Source organism: Ambystoma mexicanum, chromosome 2q (assembly GCF_040938575.1).
Source record: "Ambystoma mexicanum isolate Mex_15411 chromosome 2q, UKY_AmexF1_1, whole genome shotgun sequence".
NCBI classification, from domain to species: domain Eukaryota; kingdom Metazoa; phylum Chordata; class Amphibia; order Caudata; family Ambystomatidae; genus Ambystoma; species Ambystoma mexicanum.
Window position 1 is genome coordinate 58399569 of NC_090924.1, and position 21116 is coordinate 58420684.

At 48.4% G+C, this 21116-nt stretch overlaps 1 protein-coding gene across 4 annotated transcripts in view; it reads right to left on the reverse strand.

Moving 5' to 3' along the window:
• The window catches only part of DNAJA3 (DnaJ heat shock protein family (Hsp40) member A3), a 743272-nt gene that overhangs the window by 101122 nt on the left and 621034 nt on the right, over positions 1-21116 (reverse strand). The gene's annotated exons all lie outside the window — the stretch shown is intronic.

Consider the following 21116-nt stretch of genomic DNA (forward strand, 5'->3'; position numbering starts at 1 on the left):
GGCCGATCGCAGCTAGTAATTCACTCACTTGCTCACAGCCCTGCTCCATGGCCGTTGCCAGTAAGCCAATGGTGTAGTGCAAAAGAAGATAGCAGTAAGTACTGCATAGACCGGGATAGCAGGACAGAGTCAACTTGGAGTCTTCGCAGACTGTAGCTTACCCTCAATCAGTTAGCCTCAATCAGTTAGCCTCAATCAGTTAGCCTCAATCAGTTAGCCTCAATCAGTTAGCCTCAATCAGTTAGCCTCAATCAGTTAGCCTCAATCAGTTAGCCTCAAATCAGTTAGCCTCAAATCAGTTAGCCTCAAATCAGTTAGCCTCAAATCAGTGGGCCATACGATCAGGTAATCCAAGGACCACCTACGCAGCGAACACCAGCGGGGAGCAAACACTGCCATTACCGCAGGCTTCACCCCGTGGGCCGCTGGCTCTGCTTATGAAGTTTAGGGGTTGTGGCTTGGCAACCGGCAAGGGATCCTCTGCGTTCACACGTTCCTTCCCCTTTCCAGCACGGCAAATAACACACCCTTACCGCGGTGTTCACCCTGCGGGCCGCTGGCTCTGCTTATGAAGTTTAGGTGGCGTGGCTTAGCAACCGGCACGGGATCCTCAGCATTCTCACTTTCCTTCCCCTTTCCAGCACAACAAACACTGCACCCTTACCGCTGGCTTTAACATTACCGTCATGTTTTTATACGGAGTAGGACATTTAGGCACAAGCAGATAAGATTTTTAAGTGGGAGTATTTTACTCCCTATTTTTAAAGGTTGGGAGAAAAATGATTTTTTAGGGATTAAACATGTAACTGCAACTCTCAATAGGAGTATTTTATAAGCAAGTAAAAATGTGTTTTAACTGTAAAACGCAAATTATTTTGTAAACGAATATTCCTTTGCACCCAACTTTTCATATACATTAAAAGATGCATGTTAATTTCTTCCGATCAGGCCACAATAATAATAGTTTCTTCCTGAGGTACAACATGCACTAGTGGTCCAAACATATGCATGGAGCTGTGTTGGTTTCCTTGTTTTAGTTGGGAGTATTTTTACTACCCATTTTTAGTTTTTGTGAGTATTTGCCTATTTTTAGGGGGTAAAAGTGGCTGATACACCCCTTATCTGTAGTCCTGGCCATTCAGCGCTAGTCGTTTTGGCACAGCTGCTTTGCAGCAGCTACGTTATTGGCCCGCCCTGTTGGCTGCAGCCAGCAGGGCGGAGGGACCTTTAATCACCAGCATGTTTCGGCCCACCACTACTAACCCACACTTCCACTAAAGAATTAAAAGGCCCAACATTGCCATCTAGTTGAAACAGAATCTTAACCACACAGAGTAATTCAGAATTGTGGATCCTTACACTGTATCATGTGCCAAGCCTTGGTACCATTGGTAAGTACCCTTCTCATGACTGCCAGATTGGCTCAGGCTTCCTGATTGACTGTCTCCCCCACGGCACCAATTGAGCAGCTATAGCATGGTAGAGTGTCTCATCTACACTCACTGGCTTACCATAAAAGGGCCTGTGGAAACTGCGAGGTTGCAAGCAATAAACAGTAGTCCAGGATAGGCTATATTACCTATTGAAATCATGTAACAGCAGCTTAGTGCTCAGGGTGGGTGGCATGCCATAACACCTCAGAACCTCAGCAGGTCCTGTGGAAACAGTGAAGCAGTGAAATTGAGGCGCACTATAACTGCATGGAGGTTCCTAGTAAACTGAGTAGCCCAGGGTGAGATACACTGCCCATTGAACTCAAAGAAACTTAGAAGAGCACCATGTTGCCCAGGGTGGATGGCATGCCATAACGTCTTGGCGGGTCCTGTGTGAACTGTGGTGCTGCAGGGCATTTGGGGTGCTCCGTTACCTCATGGATTTTCTGGTAAACAGAGTAGCCCAAAGTGGCAAAATACATTGCCCATTGTACTCAAGAGGTCCGGAGGACAGAGTAGGTGGCAGGTTGCATCGCCTCCTGTGAAATGGAGATAATCCAAACTGGGTGAGAAACAGATGGGCACCACTTGAAGCTTGGTGCCCTCTGAAAAAAACCTGTGTTCAGCATTCAGAACCCAGTTTAGGATTCCAGCAAGACCAGCTCAGGCTCTTCACCGTTATGAGGTAGGTAACATCGAGTCCCAATATTATTTCTCAACATGTATTGTCCTAGCATCTAGAAGCAGAAGAAATCCTACATGAAGTGCAGCACACAAATGTAATGGAATGACTTGCAGGCAAACGAGGAAGGGGCAGGTGGTAACGGGGGGAGGGGGGGACTTGATGGGGCAAGCTTGTTACCTGGCGAGTTCTCATTAAAACACATTAGCTTATAATTTGCATGAGATACCACCTGACCTTGGAAGATTCTGGGGAGAAGAAATCTTGGGTGTAGTGAGAGGTGTCCTATTGCCTCAGAGGTGCTTGGCTGCCAGAGGGATTCTGGGTGGGGCGAGACAACGTGTCCTTGAGCATCCCATAAAGAGAGCAGGTGATGGTATTGATACATGCTTGGCTCCCGGGAAAGCAGAACAAGTTACTTACCCCTGGTAACGTTCTTTCGACTGGATGTTCCTCCAACGTATTCCTCATCTTTAGATTTCTCTCCTTCCAGCATCAGCTGCTTCAGAATTTTCTTTTTTTCAGTAGAGGGCGCCATGTGTCATCGTAGACTTTGCCCCTCGGGGGCCTCTGTCGCCCTTAAGGTTGACGTCATTGATGGTATAAATAGCTAACACTGAGCCCATTACTTGAGTTCCGTTTTATCGCCTTTCTCCCACAGGATAATCGGCAATAGTTCAGTCAAACGAGACCAGACACTCAAGGAACTTAAGGTGTAATTAACAGAAGATCTACTGCGGGGAAGGCAGGGCGAGACTATGAGGAATGCGTGCGAGGAACATCCAGTCAAAAGAAAGTTACCCGGGGTAAGTAACTTGATCTTCGAATGGATAGTGCCCTCCTCTTCCTCATCTTTACATAGTCTCCCAAAGCAGTATGAAATTGGAGGAGGGAGTAACAAGTTGCAGAAAATAATACATATCAGTGTTTGTCATGAATGGTGTGGAGGACAGCCTTTACAAATCCTACCTCCTGGCCTGAAGCAGAGTCTAGGCAATAGTACTTTGTGAAGGTATAAACAGGCGACCAAGTGGCTGCCGCACAGATGTCCTGAATCGGCACCCCTGTTTGTAAGGCAGATGAAGTAGCCACGCCCCATGTGGAGTGAGCTTGCAAACCTACCGGAGGTTCTTCACCCACCAGCCTACAGCATTATTTAATGCATACAATTATCCACCGGGATAAAGTCTGCTTAGTAACTGCCAGGCCCAATTTATGCCCGGTATAACTGACAAAAAGTTGGTCATCCCGTCTTAGTTTAGTGAGACGTGAAATGCAGAACCTCAAAGCTCTTTTAGAGTCTAGTCTGTGCAGTCTCTTCCTCCTTACTAGGGTGTGCAGCAGGGTAAAAAGATTGCAACACAATTTTTGGTCAAATAAGAAAATCTGAAACCACTTTCGTTAGAAAGGTAGGTCTAACTCAACACAACCATGTCCTTGTAAAAGACTGAATAGTGGCTTACATGATGAAGCTGGTAATTCGCTCCCCCTGCCGGCAGATGCTAATGCCGTTAACAGGATTGCTTTCAGTGTAAGTAGCCTCAACAGGCAAGAGTGAAGAAGCTCAAAAGGAGCAAACATCACGAACTTTATTAGATTTAGATCCCAAACAGGGACCACAATGGCACTGGAGGGAACACATTCTTGAGCACCTTTAAAAATGGAATAACCAATGGCATCTTAAAAGAAGCTGTTTGTTCAGAGGTGCGCTTAAAAAAAATAAAAAATAAAAATCGAAAGCGCTGCCATGTAACCATCGAGCATGCCAATCTTGATCCCCAGATTAGCCAGATGCAGTAGGAAGGATACCAACGTAGGTGTGTCGCATTGAAAAGCATCCACATTCTTCTCCCTGAACCAGTTGCAGAACCCGTTCCAACAACAGCAGTACAGAGACTTTGTTACTGGCCTTCTGGTTGAAAGTGTTGGGAAGGCGAGAGGTCTTCCCACCCCCCTTGCGATACAGAATGAGAAATAAACACTAAAAGAGCACATCCAGGGAGCAGGGAGGTGCACATAGAGGAGGGTGTGCAATGACCTTCGTGCATGCATTACAATCTATATGGTAGATGTGGGTGCGAACACCATTGTGGCGAATGGCAGCCATCTTAGCATTCAGGCCCAAGCGCGGCGGACAGCATTGTGGGCTAGTATTAGATCCCTTGCATGTGCGCATACACAACCCCCACCCTGGCCAGGTTTCAGAGATCCATAAAAGCCTCCATTGTTCAATAGCTTACAGACCCTTGCGCCCTGGGAAGAATGCACCTTGCAAGGTCATGAGAAGGAAGCAGAGCGCCTTTGGCAGTCCCATCCCAGGTAACAGATAGCAAGGCCCTCCTATTCCCCAATGATCCCCCACATAAGAAATACAGCTTTACCATATTTTCATCCTTTGGCCCCCGCATGACAGCACCATCCAAAGCCAGACCACCGACCATAAAACTTGTACTCACCTCAATCACCAAGATCAGAAGGCAAGGCTATCATGCCTTCAGAAATGGATCACGTGATTTGTGCAGCAAGGTGCAGGATGGCATCAAATTATAGTCTAAAACTAAGGTGGAGGACCTTGGGAGTTGCTGATCTGTCTGGGAGTGAGTGAAGCATGCGAGTTAGTGTGACCTCGGCTCCCCTCACCCCGCACCATCCCCCAGGCTCATCCCTGTATCTACCCGGTGCATTGTTGCAATGATAAAATAACATTGTTATTGCAAAATAGCTAATGGGTAGGCCAGCTTCACCACGGATGAGCTCAGCAGTGCCCACGTGGACGAGTTAGGCAGATGAAGATGGACCAGCGGCCTGGCATCCCATATGCAGGCCCTGCATTTATAGGGCTCCTCCAATCTGTATTGTAGAATTGTACTATATGGAATTATGTCAGTGACTTTGTTTGTGCTTATAATGTGCTGCACATGCACTCCTATATTGTAGAAATAAATGCTCGTTATCCTTGCAAGTGTGTCTTGGGCCTTTTCCCCTAGCGGCCTGTAATTTTTCTGGTGTGAGCGCGTAGGGGCATGCCTTCAAAAGCAAAATCTCCATCACATCTTCCCGGAGGTCCCAATCCTTGTGCAACTACCGCTCAGAAACCAAGGTTGAGGCTTTTGACATTTGCATGGAGAATCTGACCCTCTTCTTGCAAGAGAAGGTCCTCTCTTTGGGGGAAGACTAATTGGAGGGCAGATGGACCTGAGGCCTGGGTACCACGTCCTCCTGGCCCAATCCAGAGCGAGAAGGTTCATGGATTTCCCTGAACTAGCTCAACCTCCTGATCCCGTGAGGAATGATGGGGACTGGAGGAATCGCGTACAGGAGTGGAAACTCCCAGTCCAATACAAACAAGTCCCCTAAAGCTCCTTTGGGGGGAAATTACCTGTAGCAGAACAGTTTGCACTTCGGGTTGACACTGGACACAAACAGATCTACTTGAGGGGTTCCCCAAAGGTTAAGATCTCTAGAAGGACTTTGAGCTAGTTAACAGGTTGTATACTAATTGACCTTTTCACAATTGACCTCGGGACAATTGATCTCGGGAGAATTGACCTAATTTAGAAGGGCAATTAGTACATATATGCAGGGGAAACCCCCTGCAAACCTCCACCCAATCCCCTTATACTATTTATAATCCAAAACTAACCCAATACATATATAAAATAACTGAAATAATATAAAGGTGAATTGTGCAGAAGGTCAATTGTAAAAGGTCAATTTGGGTAATACCAGTTAAACACTCATGGGAGACTGCTCTGCCTGCTCAAAGCATCTGCCGCTGTGTTCTCCTCTCCAGCTAAATGCACTGCTGCTAGGGAGATTCCTTCTTGAATTGCCCAGAACCAGAGCTGCATTGCCTCCCTTTACAGTGGTAGTGACCCTACACCTCTCTTGTTGAGGATGTAAATGGCCACTGTTTTCCATCATTAACAGGTCATTCTTTCCTCATACAAAGGGCAGAAAGGCCTTCAGTGCTAGTCTGAACGCCCTCAGCACCAAAAGGTTTATCTGTAGTTTGGACTCTGATGGAGACCGGCGGTTGCTGCCAGTCAGATCGTTGGCATAGGCTCCCCACCCCATGAGGCGTCCGTAGCTACCGTTATCTCCAGCCATAGTTGCCAAAAGGGTTTCCCATTCAGAATGTTGTCCTTGCAGACCCACCACAGGACATCCTGTTTGACCCTGCTCGGAACCTGAAGCAGGTCTGATAATTTGCCTGAAAACAGAACATTGGGACCAGAGAGGGCCCACTGGCGGGATCTCATTCTCAGACGAGCTTCTGGCACCGAAATGCAGGATGCCATGAGGCCGAGCAACCTTAGGAAATCGAAGGCTGGAAGACGCTGGCCATTTTGGAATTTGGTGACCATCTGCTGAACGTGTAAAGCCCTCACCTTGGGTGGCGAGCTTTTCCCCAGGGAAGCATCTAGGACTGCCCCGATGAACTGGAGCTTTTGGGATGGTATCATGTGGGACTTCTTGAAATTGAGGGAGAAGCCCAATCCGTGGAGAGTGTGGCAGGTAACACCAAGCTATTCCTGGACCCGTCCGAGAGAATGAGCCCTGATCAGCCAATAGCCTGGGTCGGGATAGACATGAATCCCCCTCTCTCCTGAGATTCGCTGCCATCAACTTTGTGAAACCCCTTGTGCGGAGTTCAGCCCGAATGGCAGAACTCAAAACTGATAGAGAACTACCAACGGCGAACCTCAGGTACTTCCTGTGCCTGTGATGGATAGGCACATAAAGTAAGCATCCTGGGGGCACTACTGCGCACTACCAATATGGCTGCCTGAGAGGAGAGCTCAGGCTCCAACATTAATCCTGAACCGAATACATTCTTTCAGAACCGTCCTGCAAGACAGACGAGAATTCCGGAGGTGGAAGACCTTCAGAACAAGCACAGAAAAAAACATGCCTGTACGCCCGAGGGGACCCGCAATATTTGCCTGGAGGCACTTGGCGGGCTGGAGGTGCCGTCGCGGCCGCCCGGCAGCTCCACAGCTCATCTACTGCAAGCCGGAGGTCTGCCGGGAGGAGCGGGCCGCAGTGGGGGAGGGGCAAAGCGGTGATCTCGTACCGCGTTGCCTGCAGATGAAGCTGGATACAGCAGATGCCGACAGGAGCACAGGGGGCGCCAATGAGGAACACCAATACCCGCAGCTGCTGCCGCCGGGGACGACCAACACTTGCTGCTGCTGACTCCGGGAACAAAGTACCGGGGCCGGCTGAGCGGCTATGGGGGCATCACATGGCTCTCGCAGCTACCACACGCTCGGTGCCGCTGGCGGGCTGGCCCCCTTCTCTCCCGTGTCAGCGGATCGAGAGGGAGGGCGCAGGGGAGCAGCGCAGAGGCACGCGGGAGGTCGTGTCGCACCCCCATGTCAAGTAAGTGAAGTGGGGCGGACAGGCCCCCCCCCCCCACAACGAGAACTGCCCGTGCCACGCCATAACCCTCAGGGAGAGGCAGGGGGAGGCTTGATGCCACAGATCCGCAACTGAGGCCAGTGCTGCATCTAATTGAACATAGCGCCCAGTACATACCAAATGAGATACGGCAGGAAACGCCAAGATTGCGTTCATTGAGTGGCTGGGGACTGGGGCTGCTGCTGCAGAGGGGACACAGAAAGCAGAGTCCCCCCCCCCCAGCACTTAGCGGGGTTCGCCCAATAAGATACCATTTAAACATATGAGGTGTGGTGACAGGTGCACTACTAACACCCGGCAGTATGCAGACAGAGCTTGGCGGCTCCTGCTGAACAGTAACCCATTAATCCTGGAGTTGAGTGGGAGGCGCACCCCGCTGTGAGCTGTGTGGGGGCAGTATATGTGACTAAACATTCGGGACCAGCCGAGTGATGACCCTGGCCCTGTGGAGGGCACACAGACAGCTCAACACCCTAGGAGGAAGGCAGGCGCTTGGCAGGCCAACGCTCCCACAATGCCCACCCTTTTGCTCGTTTAAGAACATTTACGCGGAAGTCTATACTACGTGGGACGCACCGAGAGGAAGGGAACGGGGGGAGAAAGACTGGTCCGATAGATTCCTTCACCAGTTCCCAGCCACACAGGGCGGCCGAGGAGGCGCCACAGGAACACTACAAACAAGGGGAAGATCCCTTGGACCGCCTGGCGACAGTGGTCCAGAATGGCTACATGGCAGCCAATGTCAAACTGGACGATATAGTCACAACAATTGGGTCCCTTGAAGCCTGAGTGGAAAAAGAGTGTGCGCATCACGAAAGCGGAGAGCAGGATAAGCACCAACGAAGACAATATCACAACATGGCCGCGACATAGCCCGCCTCCAGACAGAGCTACGAAAAACTCAAAATAAGTGCGAAGATTTAGAGTCAAGATCTCGGAGGAATAGTATCCGGATTGTTGAAATTGCAGAAACTTTTGGCAAAGGCGACATGGGAGAGGCAAGTGGAAAACCTGCTGAGAAACATCCTGGGAACAGATTCCTTCTCCGAACATTTCCTTGTGGAAAGGGCTCACCGCACGTTGGCACCACAGCCGAAGCCGGGGGCGCCTCCCCGCACCATAATAGCACGTCTCCTTAATTACAGAGATAGGGATGTGATAGTCAGACTGTCCAGAGAGAATGGTACTCTACATTTTGAACATAACAGAATGCACATATATCCGGACTTCTCCGCTGGTATACAGGCACAGAGGCGGTCCTGCGAACTAGTTAAGAAACAGTTACGAATACATAATGTACCACATGCCCTCATCTTCCCAGCGAAATTGAGAATCCAACATGGTGGGAGAGCCCATTTCTTTGAAAACCCCACAGAAGCTATGGCATACATTGAGGCCTCCATTCCTCTACCTCCCAGAGACCGGGTGGTCGACCAGAACGCCAGACCACAACTGGGGGACGAGATACCAGATACGGCTGACTAACCGGAGTACATCCTCAGGCCCCGACTGGGGGGGCGGGGGGGACTCCCTATTAGAGCGGGTGCCGACTCCCTGCCGCTCAGAGAAAGGAAAACTTTGAAACGTAGACAGACTGAACGAAAAAACAAAGTGAACTGAGCCGAGAGCCTCCATCGGGACAAGCCAGGTGCATGCAACATGAGACCCTCAGGAAAGCTCCACAAGTTTAAGGGGGTGTACGTTACAGGACAGCATCGTCAAGTTGGGGAAGATGATGTGGGGGGGCCAAAATATCATGGGATGTTCAGCTCAGTTGGGCAGGGTGGAAGGGGAAAGGGGGTAGGGGGCGTTTAGGGGTCGGGACTCGGTTGGAGGAGTCCTTCAAGTTACAAAATGTGGTGACATTGCGACACATGGTACTCTCCTAAGCAACAGCAAGCCAAGAGGCGCAAAATGGGTATACAGACATGGCTAACCCTGTTAGAACGGCCCGAGGGCTTAGACTGAAACTTCTTACATAGAACATACGTGAGCTGAAAAACTGAGCCAAGTTGAATAAGGTGGGAGCCTATGTCACTCATCCTCAGATTGTCATGTTACAGGAGACTCATGCGCTCCAGAAGGTTAATACCGAATTCTTGAAAGGATGGGGTAAACAGATACTGTGCAGAATACTCCTCACAGGCACGAGGAGTACTTGTCCTGATTCGCCCATCCGTGGGGTTCCAATTGGGGAGAAGTAAAATAGACCCACTAGGTCGATACGTTATAGTGTGGGGAAGCATTGCAGGGGAAGAACTGATTAGTAAACACGTATGGTCCAAATGTGGACGACCCTGATTTCTACACAAATGTAATGCAAGCGATTGGTTTATGTGGCAGCGAGCAAATACTGTTGGGGTGTTGGGGAGGGTGTGGGGGGGAGATTTCAATACCATATTAGACACTACCCTAGATCGCTGCACCTCCACACGCAGGAATCCCACGAAAACAGCTAACACTGTACAACAAATCATGTCACAATTGTTACTGGTTGATGCCTGGAGAACACTACACCCCCAAAAAAGACAGTATTCCTTTTACTCCTTGGTGCATGACACCGAATCCCGCATTGATTACTGGCTGGTGTCTGCGTCTCTTATGAACCAAATCAACAATAGTGAAATGTTTCCCCGCACCCTGTCGGATCACTCCCCCATCTTGTTAGCCATGACACTAGGTGACCATAGACCCCCGGTCAGGAGATGGAGGATGCCTCCCGACATCTTTAGGGATCCTGCGGTGGCAGAGGAATTACACACAGAGGTCGAATTTTTTCTTGAAACCAATAAGGACTCCGTAAATAGCTCCGTGATTTTGTGGGAGACGTTTAAGGCATGGGTGAGGGGTATCCTGATCTCCAAATCCACAGGGCTGTTGAGGGCGGTCAGGGGGGAACTGGCGGAGGAGGAGAAACGGTTGGGGGAGTTAGAGGAACAATATACATCTCTGCATGAAGACAGCACCCTTGCCGACACCAATAGCAACTTACAAGAATTCAGTAAACTAGCTACCAGGGAATTGCTGTATATGGCTACCCCAGCCAGGGCACGCCGGTATGGCGAGGGGAACAAGGCGGGGCGCACCCTAGCTAACCTACTAAAAGTTGAAAGATGCCATACTCCGATTTCCAGCATAACGGCGAGGGACGGCACAGTAACAACAAGCAAGGAGGGTATAAAGAGAGAATTTTCCTATTTTTATACAGAACTATATGCCAACCATGACCTGAAAACAATGACATCAGTGAATACTTAGATAGTATTACGCTCCAGAAGCTGTTAGCAGAAAACAAACTACTGTTAGACCAGCCACTTACGGTTTAAGAAATAAAAGAAGCGATTAAATCTCTAGCCAACGGAAAGGCTCCCGGCTCAGACGGTCTGGGGATTGAGTTATATAAGGAGCTCAGTGAGGAGCTTGCCCCGATATTACTGTCCATGTGGGAGGAGGCCATAGAGGTAGGGACGCTTCCGACGTCCATGAGAGGCCATAATCACAGTACTCCCTAAGCCCAGGCGACCCCCCAATGAGATGTCCTCGTACCGGCCCATCCCTTATAAACTGTGATGCTAAGGTATCTGCAAAGATTCTGGCCACTAGACTCGTGCCTCACATGCCAGTATTGGTACACCCGGACCAATGCAGATTTATCCCCCCTAGATCGACGGCACTCAATCTGCGTAGGTTATTTGGGGTCATGGCCCAGATCAAGCCGGAAGCCCAGGCGGTGGCTGTGTCTCTAGATGCCGAAAAGCCGTTTGACTCTGTCATGGACGTATCTGTTCATGGTGCTTGAGAAATTTGGGCTAGGTCCATACTTCCTGAAATGTGTCAAGGTACTATACACTAACCCGGGAGCTAGGGTATTGACCAACTGCACCATGTCAGAATGGTTTGAGCTGGGGAGGGGTACGAGACAGGGTTGCCCGTTCTCCCCCATACTGTTCGCCCTGACAATGGAACCAGCTGCAGCAGCAATTAGAGATCAGGGACAGAGGGGTATATGGATGGCAGGCCTGACCCAGTCAATATCCCTTTATGCAGATGACGCCCTATTATACATCTGGGAACCGGACATACATTTGGGTCCAGAGATGGAGGCAATGCATAAATTCACAGAATATTCGGGAAATACAAAACTAATCATTCTAAATCTGAAAATGTTCCCCTGTCCCCAGCTACTAGATGTCCGAACACCACGCACGGCATGAAATGGTCACCGGGCAAGATAAGATACCTGGGGGTTATTGTGTCGGGAGACAGAACATCCCTACTTTTGAATAACCACAAATCTCTATTGAATACGATTGCTACTAAACTCCACTTCTGGGCTAAACTTCCTATCTCACTTATCGGTCAGGTAGCTATAATAAAAATGGTCATTCTTCCTAAACTATTTTACATATTTACTAATATTCCGATTTGGCCTGGTAGGCGGTTCTTTGACACTCTTAGATCCATGGCAGTGGAATTTGTCTGGTGCGGGGGGGCGGCCAGGATGAAGTGGGAAAAAATGGTGGAACCATATAACAAAAGTGGCATAGCAGCTCCAGTTTTTGAATTATATTATCTAGTTGCACAGGCACAGTTCGTTAAGCACTGGTATGATTAGGACACCTCACCCCACATTTGCCTAGAAAAGCACACCGCACGCCCAACTGACATAAGGTCGGTCATCTTTGAAAGGAAACACAGATGAATACCCATTCAATCCAGTTAGTACAACAGCACAGGCATGGTCCAAACTCTACCGTAGGCTCGGGGTGGAGACACCTTACTATGCTGAGGCCCCATTCTGGAACTTCCCCGGTATAGCACCCACATACGATCCAGGTATACAAAACAAAATGGGACCCGGAGGAGGTATTTAAAATCAGAGACATATTCCCTAAGGGCAAATTTATAACTGAGGAATTTAAAACAGGGATGGGAATTGACCAATTGATGATATTGCAATATCATAGAATGAGAATGGCTTTTAAGGCTAGGTGACCAATGTTCCCAGATGAACCCCCTCCACACCCGTGCCTGATGACCCTGTCAACCCGGTCGGGAACGAGTGTCTCTGGGCTATATGCGGCCGTGCAGGCGAACACTCCCAACGGTACATTTAATAAAGGCCTCCTGGGAAGCAGTTCTGGGTGAAAATATAAATGACAGAACCTGGGAGAGGTACTGTGAATTGACCAAGAGGGTATCCATGAACGCGGGCCTCAGGCTGATACAATTTAAGATGTTGAACAAGTTGCACTATGCCCCCAAAAAAGTTGCGAAGTTTACAAATAACAGTCCCGGTAGGTGTCAGAAATGTGGTGCGGATCAGGCTGATTCGATACACATGTACTGGAGCTGCCCTCATGTGCATGTATTCTGGGGCGAGGTAGCAAACATTTTGGAGGAAGTAACTCAGATACTGGCAGACCTCACACCACAAAAATATCTGTTTGGGGATATTGGAAAACAGTCAGAGGTAACAAGAAGGCTCTTTAACATTGCATGCGCAGTGGCAAAAAAGTGCATTCTGCAAAAATGGAAGAGTGCACAGGCACCACAAGTGAGCCACTTCCTTAAGGAATTGATGTATGTCAATGAATGTGAAGAACACCATGTAATGTCACTCCCGAGTTCATGTAAACCGAAGGACATTTGGGCCCCATTTAGAATATATCTATGCGAAGCAGACTCAGCCAGTAACAGCCCGGCAGGGCCCAGTGATGCGTCAAATCAGTAATACTGTTTATTCTGTTATATAACTGAACTGAATGTTGCTGTTCCGGAGATATACGTTATGTGATGTTGTTGCAATGTTGTTGCAATGTTATGTACCACAAGCATTAAATAAAGTTTTTAAAAAAAGTAAGCATCCTAAAGGTCCAATGACACCACCCAGTCTTGAAGCTGGAGAATTTGAAGTATCTGAGAAATGGTGACTATTTTGAGCTTGTCCTTCCTGAGGAACTTGTTTAAGTATCTCCAGTCCAAGTGGGTCTCAATCCTCCGTCCTTCTTGGGGATCAACAAATAAGGGGAGTACCACCCCTTGTTCCTCCCCGTCACAGGTACTGGTTTTATAGCATCTTTCTCTAGCAGGCTCGCAATTTCATGCAAGAGGAACAGATCCAGAGTTTTGCAGGAGTGGCTCCCCGGTGGATGATCAAAAGGCCTTCTTAAAAAGGGGAGGCAGTAAACCTGGCCAACTGTTTGCAATGCCCAAGCATTGGAAGTAATGCCCGACCATTCTTCCAGATGTTGAGTGGGCCTGCCTCCCAGTGGGGTCCTGTGGATTAAGGCTTCAGAGTGGTTTTGAGGCAGCTGAAGCAGCGGCTGAGGGTAAAGAAACTTACTTGTGCAGACTTGGCACCTCTTCCTCGTCCACCGGACTGGCCAGGCCCCTCTCTTCCAAATGAGTAGTAGCTAACAGGCCTACCCCTCCAAGCATGTGCAGTGGAGTGCGAAGATTGTGGTTGCCTGATGGCAGCACTGAGTGACTTGGCCACCGCTTTTGAGGATGGCTCTGCAAATACTATTGGCAGAGTCCAAACCTGACTGGAGAGACTTGCACATCTTTCCCATCCTTCACGTTGTTTAGAAATCCCACTCCCTCCTCTCCTTCAGGGATATGTTCGACTGACATTGAGAGGCAATCCCACAAGGTGTGGGTACATTTTGCAAGGGCAAAGTGACATTGACTGAGGAAATTACTTTTTTTTGCCATAGCATCAAAACACTAATCTCTCTCCTGTAGGTAATGTAGGATTATGCTGCCTGCTTCAAGGTGGAAGTTGCAGCTTGTGCCACAAGGCTTTCTGGAGTAGGGCGCTTCGAAAGGTATTCCGGATCACTACTAGAAGGCCTATACTTTTTGTGGAGTTTTTATTTACAGCTGGGCTTGTCTCTGGCTATTCCCAGTGAGTTTTCACCCTTTTTTGAAGGGCTACATGAAAGGGAAAAACAGTGTCTTTTTGGGGACCTTTGTTTAAGATGTCTATAAGGTCATCTTGTTCAAAAGGTGGAGCTGGTCAGCCCCATCCCAAGTATCCCATTACTTTGCTCAGGAACTATATACTTTGCAGATTGTTTTGTTTGTTTTATTTATTTGTATGGCGTGCCGAACCCAGGGGGATCTGGGCGTAAAGGGTTACAAGTATGCTTTAAGCTTAGGTTACAGACATTACAACATAGGATATACACACGATACAATTTGCTTGTAAATAGGATTGCACAGGCAAGATAGAAAGGGACACTACATTACATACACCAGTGGCGAGTACAGGAAGCAGGAATAGTGGTGAAAAGCAGGCATAAGAGCTAAATGCTAAATTACACTCTACAGTAGTATGTACAAGAAGCAAGCAGGCAGGCGATGGCAAGGATTCAATTGTCATTTGTTCTTAGCTAATTTAAAGTATTGCGCCTAACATTGTGGAAGGATTGGTCCACTCAGTGAATATGGGAGTGTGTTCCAAGTCTGTCCTGTCATAACAGGGAAGCTACTTCCTCCAGATTTTTTAAATTTGAATTTGGGGATAACCAGCCAGAAGGAGAGGACTGTTCTAGTGGGGCGAGATGTAGATTTTTTGACCATTCTTTCTGCCAAGTACGGTGTTGCCGCATTGTTGAGGCATTTTAAGTTGAGGCCATATAAATCCCACATCCTCGATTGCTCGGATACGAGGGCATCAGGACCATTAGGAGTACCATATTCTAAACCCAAAGGTGGTGTTATCCTGACCTGAGGGCTCATGTTCTTCCAAAAATCGAAGAAGGGTACTTGAAAAAGTCTCTTTGCAAGTGTTTTAAAAGATTTTTCAATTTTTTTCAAAGGCGCCTAAGGTTTCGACGCCTTTGACGCCGATTGAATTGGCTTCGAAGGGCTCAATCCGAGACTCAGTCTTCGAAGGACAAGTTCTGTGCCTGTCCTCGGCTCGAGGGCTCTCTATAGGTTGGCGGATTTTCACCTAGGCTCGAGGGCCTGCAAGTTTAAGCCTTACTTTTATCCTCATCAGCCTTGGAAAGCGCAAAAGGGTCATGGCTCTTCACCTTTTCTTTCGAGAGGCTTGGGGGCGCCCTCTCGAATATTTTTAACATCTTCAGCCTAAAGGCCTCCACATTCAGCGTTACTTGCTGACTTATCTGGGCAGGATACCCTGCGTTCAGGCAAGCAATCTGAAGACAGATCTGTGGCGTTGTTTCTGCGACGATAAGGAATGGTGAGAACCATGCCAGGAATGTTTTGTTGAAATGGTTCCTCGGCGGAGTCTCATCTCTCGACTTATCCGCAGAACACCTTTTAGATTGAGTCGTTGAAGGGGATTTTGATAAGAATTCTCAGTTTCTGTGCAAATTCCCTTAAACCTGAGAGACCATCACTTTTACTGGACACTGGACTTTTTTGTATTTTTTATCTCCAAAGCGAGTCGAACTTTTTACCACTCACTCATTCTTTTTCTGACTTTTTTTTATTTTTACTGCTGTTGTGGACTATGCTCATCTCCAAATGTTAATACCGGCATCTGTTTTTGACTCGGACTCCCAGCACCCTCTGTGCAGTGTCACTGAGGAGTCCCTTGGACTTCTCTTTATGTTTTAATACATTCTCTTGTGTGAAATACAGTTCATGAGTAGTAAGATAACTCTGATCTTACTTACCCTTTCCTTTGTGGGTTCAGCGCGCGCACACACACACACCCACCCCCCCTAACCTTTGTGGGTTGCTCTAGGGTTACATTGTAACTCCTTTTCCCACTGCTCACCTATCTCTTTGTTACACTGACTAACAAACTTCAATGGCTGGTGGCAGTGGATACTTTTTCTACCTTTTGTGCATGTTACCAGCAGGCTGATTTCTCAGCTGCAGTAGAACGCCCATAAGTGATTATTCTCTCAAAATGGCCCCTTTCTTTTTTCGCCAGTTTCCGTTTGTCAGTTCCTTCTGGGCTCTCTTATTTCATGTAGGATTGGGTCCTTTGTGAGTCTCGCCTTGGAAGGGTTTCACCCCTGAAGCCAGCCTAGGCTCCAGTGTGTGTGGCAAGGCAGGAAGTGAATAGGGTCCCGAAACTTCACTGTCCTTTATTTGTAGGTGTGCCTGGCTGAAACCAGTTCAAACTGGGCAGCTGGCTGTCCTAGAGGACATCCAACCCCCAAGTGATTGACAGTTCCATTGGCATGAATGAATGGGTGCCAGCATATAAGGCAAGGATTTTTGGACTACAGGCAGAGTTGGCCACTAGATGAAGTCATCCGAAGCAGAAGACTAGCAGAGATGCCAGTAGCACCTTCAACAACCACTGAAGTACCGGTGAAGCCCTACAGCTGTGCGCACCCCCTGTTTCATCTCGACAGGGACGATCTGCCAAGGTCGACTTACTCCCTTAGGCTGGTGGCACCAACTAGCGTCCAGACCACCTTCAATTTCAGCGGTCCCCTGACGTACTGCGACTTTGCTGGGCTGTAGAACACCAATACCCGAAGTACCTGGACCATTTGAGAGTGCATCGTCTTGCAGACATCGAATCTCGCTGAAACTTCACAGGCATCCGTGTGGACCTCCAGAAACAGGAATTCATCACCAAAAGCCCCCCCGAGGAGTTCAGGATCGAGTAATCGAAGAGAATCCAACATGCGATAATCGTTTCTTCTTGGAGCCAATGAAAGGCGCCTAAACCACAAAGAGCCACTGAGTGAGCTGAATTCTTTGCTGCTGTTCTCGTCTCTCGATTGCTGCTGCAGAAGACCACCGAAGGTCCCCCCCTTTCATCACCATGACCAAGGATCAGGATTCAGGGTTGTGATAGTTGCATCACAAAGGCAACCTTCAACTTCACTCTTAAAGTACTGTCAGGCTTAGGTTACACTTAACTTAGGCCATTTTCTCCTTTGCTTAGGGAGTGCGGCATTCTTCAATGGGGAGTTGACCTTAACTCCACTGTGCAGGTCTTGAAACCTGTATGCTAACAGGAGGGCTGCTCTTGAGCTCCTGTGTTTTCTACACCAACTGACTGGTAACTTCTCTGAAGATTTTCATCAGAACTGGTGCTGTCCATTTGACTGTGCCTTTGCTGGCCTTGCAAAGGTCCATCTTCTTGTTCCTACTGGCTTTGGCAATGCTGGTCCCTCCCTAATCAAATTGTGAACATTTTCTTAGTTAGGAAACAGACTGCCTGAATCCCTTTTGGAGAGTATGACATGCATTACTCACCATAATAGCATTTCTGATTATTGTATCTGCTTAGATTCACATGCTGTGCATATAGTCCGACATCCAGTGGTAACCGTGGAGTATTTCATCTAGTCTTTCGAGGATCGAAAGGGGACGTCGGCATAGGTGCGTCAGTAACACTATCCCTAACGTCACGTGTAGTGAACCCAAAATCCCTCACGTGCCGAGGTCCCTCCGATTTTATTTTTCTGCCATGAGGGAGCCCAAGAACCATCGTGAGTAAATAAAAGAGAAAGTAGTAAGACATCTATGTTCCTTCCACCCGAGCGGGGAGGAAGAGTGGGCGCATGTGAATCTCAGCAGATAAAATCAGAAAGGCTATTACGTTAATCTGCTTAGCATCACATGCTGTGCATAGACTAGCAAGCAGTACCAAGAGTTGGAGGTGTGTTGTAAGAAGGAACAGTAGTGAAAAGATGTCTTAGTATGGCTTGTCCCACCTGAGAATCAGACCTAGAATGAGTGTCTAGGTAGTAGTGTTTTGTAAAGGTGTGTACAGAACTCCAGGTTGCGCTTCGCAAATGGACTCTAGGGGAATATTTTCAATGAATGCTATGGAAGCCCCAGTCCCTCAAGTAGAATGTGCTCTAGGCTTGAAGGGCAGTTCTCGCTTAGCAAGAGTGTAACTAAGTGTGAGGCATTTGACTATCCACCTTGAGATTGCCGATTTAGAGACAGGATCCCCTTCTCAGCCAGCCGCCACTGAACCGAAAAATTGGTTTGTCTTTCTCAGTGGTTTAGTTCTTTCCAGGTAAAACATGACTGCCCCGCGCACATCTAATGTGTGTAGGCTTCTTTTGGCCATGTTAGTGGGGTCCTGGAAGAAAGTGGGCAGTTTTATTGACTGGTTCACGTGGAACTTGGAAATAAATTTAGCCGCAAATCGAGGGTGAGTGCGCAGAACCATCTCATCTCTGACCAGTAACGAAAGGATCCAGTACTGAAAGGGCCTATAGTTCACCAACCCTTCTTATAGAAGTGATAGCCACTAGGAAGGCTGTCTTATAGGTAAGGTCTTTAAGAGTTGCCTTATGTATAGGCTCAAAGGGGGACTCCAGGAGTCTAGTCAAAACCACATTTAAGTCCCATCCGGGAGCTGGGTTTGAAATGGGGTGGGATGAATCCTCTTAAACCCTTGCATGAAAACCTTAAAACTGGTATTTTCCACCACAACACCTTTTGTTGTGACATAGTGTAGGCTGAGAGCAGCAGCTAAGTGCACTTTCAGGTAATTAAAAACCAGGCCTGAAACTAGTAAGTGAGTCAGGTACAATACAATGTGAGAAGGAGAGCAGTGAATGGGATTGAAGCCTTTGGCATTACACCAGATAATGAAGCGTTTCCAGTTACTGGAAAAGCAACATCAGGTGTTGGTTTCCTCGCTTCCCTAAGTATGTCCATCCATACAGCTGAGGGAGTTGAAGGTGTCCGAACTCTAGGACCTCAGGAGCCAGGCCGCTAAATTCATAGTCTGCCAGCATGGGTGCAGTGTTTCTCCCCTGTCCTGAGACATGTTCTACGGGCAGGGCAGCTTCATAGGAGGGGAGAGGGACATCTCCATCAGATGAGAAACAGGGTTGGCGTGCCCACAGGGGGGCCACCAATATCATGGTGACTGGTTCCTGGGCATCTTGTGCATGATCTTGTTGAGTAAGGGAGTCGGGGGAGCGTAAACAAATCTCCCGGACCATGCTATCCAGAGCCCTTTCCCCTTTGGAGTGGTTCTGTGGGTACCTGGAGGCGTAATCTTGGCAGTAAGCGTTCTCCAGAGTTGCAAGAAATTCAATTTCTGGGAAGCACCATTCTGCGAAAACGTTGGAGACGCTGTCTTCGTGTAGTCGCCATTCGTACTCTACGGCAGTGGGAAATCTCTGCTGAGCACGTCTGCCAGAAGTTTGAGTTCCCTTGGAATGTGCTGGGACAACAGGAACATCCTGTGTTCGAGATCCCATATCCAAATGTTTTGGGACAGCTTGGATAGCCCTGGAGAGTGCGCCTCCTTGTTTCTTCAGGTAGTACAAGGCAGTGGTGCTGTCTGTCAAGATTGGGACTATCTTCCTCTGTAACTGTGTTTGAAAGGCTTTCAGTGCTTTGAATACCGCTAATAGCTCCAACAGATTTATGTGGTTGGACACTACTTGTGGGGACCACACGCCGTGCGCCACCTGCTGAAGCAGGTGAGCCCACCCAACCCCGTGAGAGATGCGTCGGTTGTGAGAGTGGCTTCTACTGTGGGGGTGGTGAAGGTCTTCCCTTTCAAGAGGTTTTCCCTCGACCACCACTGCAGAGAGAGAATGAGGGCTGGCGAGACAACTACCAGATCTTCCCATTGTCCGCTGGCCTGACACCACTGGCTGTTGAGACACTCTTGCATGGGACGAATGCAGACGCGCGTGAGGCACTAAATAAATGCAGGACGCCATCATTCCTAACAGTCGTAATGCTTTGCGTACCGTCACTTCTCGACTGGCTACATACTGAGTGATCTGAAACAGGTTTTGAACCCTCTTGTTGGAGGGCAAGACAAAGCGGTTTTTTGTCCGAATTAGAGCCCCTAGAAACTGTTTGACTTGACTAGGATCTAGGCTGGATTTCTCATCTTTGATGGAGAATCCCAGACTGAATAAGAGGTCTACTGTCTTCAGCGTGTTCAACAGGCATGTTTCATAGGACTCCCGGGTTATGAGCCAGTCTTCGAGGTGAGGGTAAACCGGGACTGATAGTCTGCACAAGGAACAAGTTACTTACCTGTAACTGTTCTCCAGCATGGGTCAGGCATGGATTCACATGCTCATGAATATTCCCCGTCGTCAGGCTGGGAATCATCGGTAAAGAAAAAAATCAGTATCAATTTAGTTTCTGATCTGTCTTTCTTAGTAGTAACCAATCACTGGTCTCTGGGTCAAACTGCCCACAGCCAATGACTGTCCTCTCCCTAAGCCCCGCCCCTGGCAGCCATCCTCAGATTTGGTAGCACGTAAAGTGGCAGTATGACCAAGTGAAGAGACGCAGAGGGTTCGCATGTGAATCCATGCCAGACCCATGCTGGAGAACAGTTACAGGTAAGTAACTTGTTCCTTCTCCAGCATGGGGTCTGGCATGGATTCACATGCTCATGAATATAGAATACATAGCAGTATACACATGTACAACCACGGGAGGTGGCAAGGCTCAACATTAAGCATCTCTTACCTCCCCACCAGGCCCACCTTCAGGCGAACAGGTTGCGCAGCACTGCTTGGCCGACTCTGGACTCCTCCCTGGAATCCCGGTCGACGCAGTAGAACTTCGTGAAGGTGTGCGTGGACCTCCATGTAGCAGCCCTGCAGATGTCCAGCAGGGGCACACCAGACAAG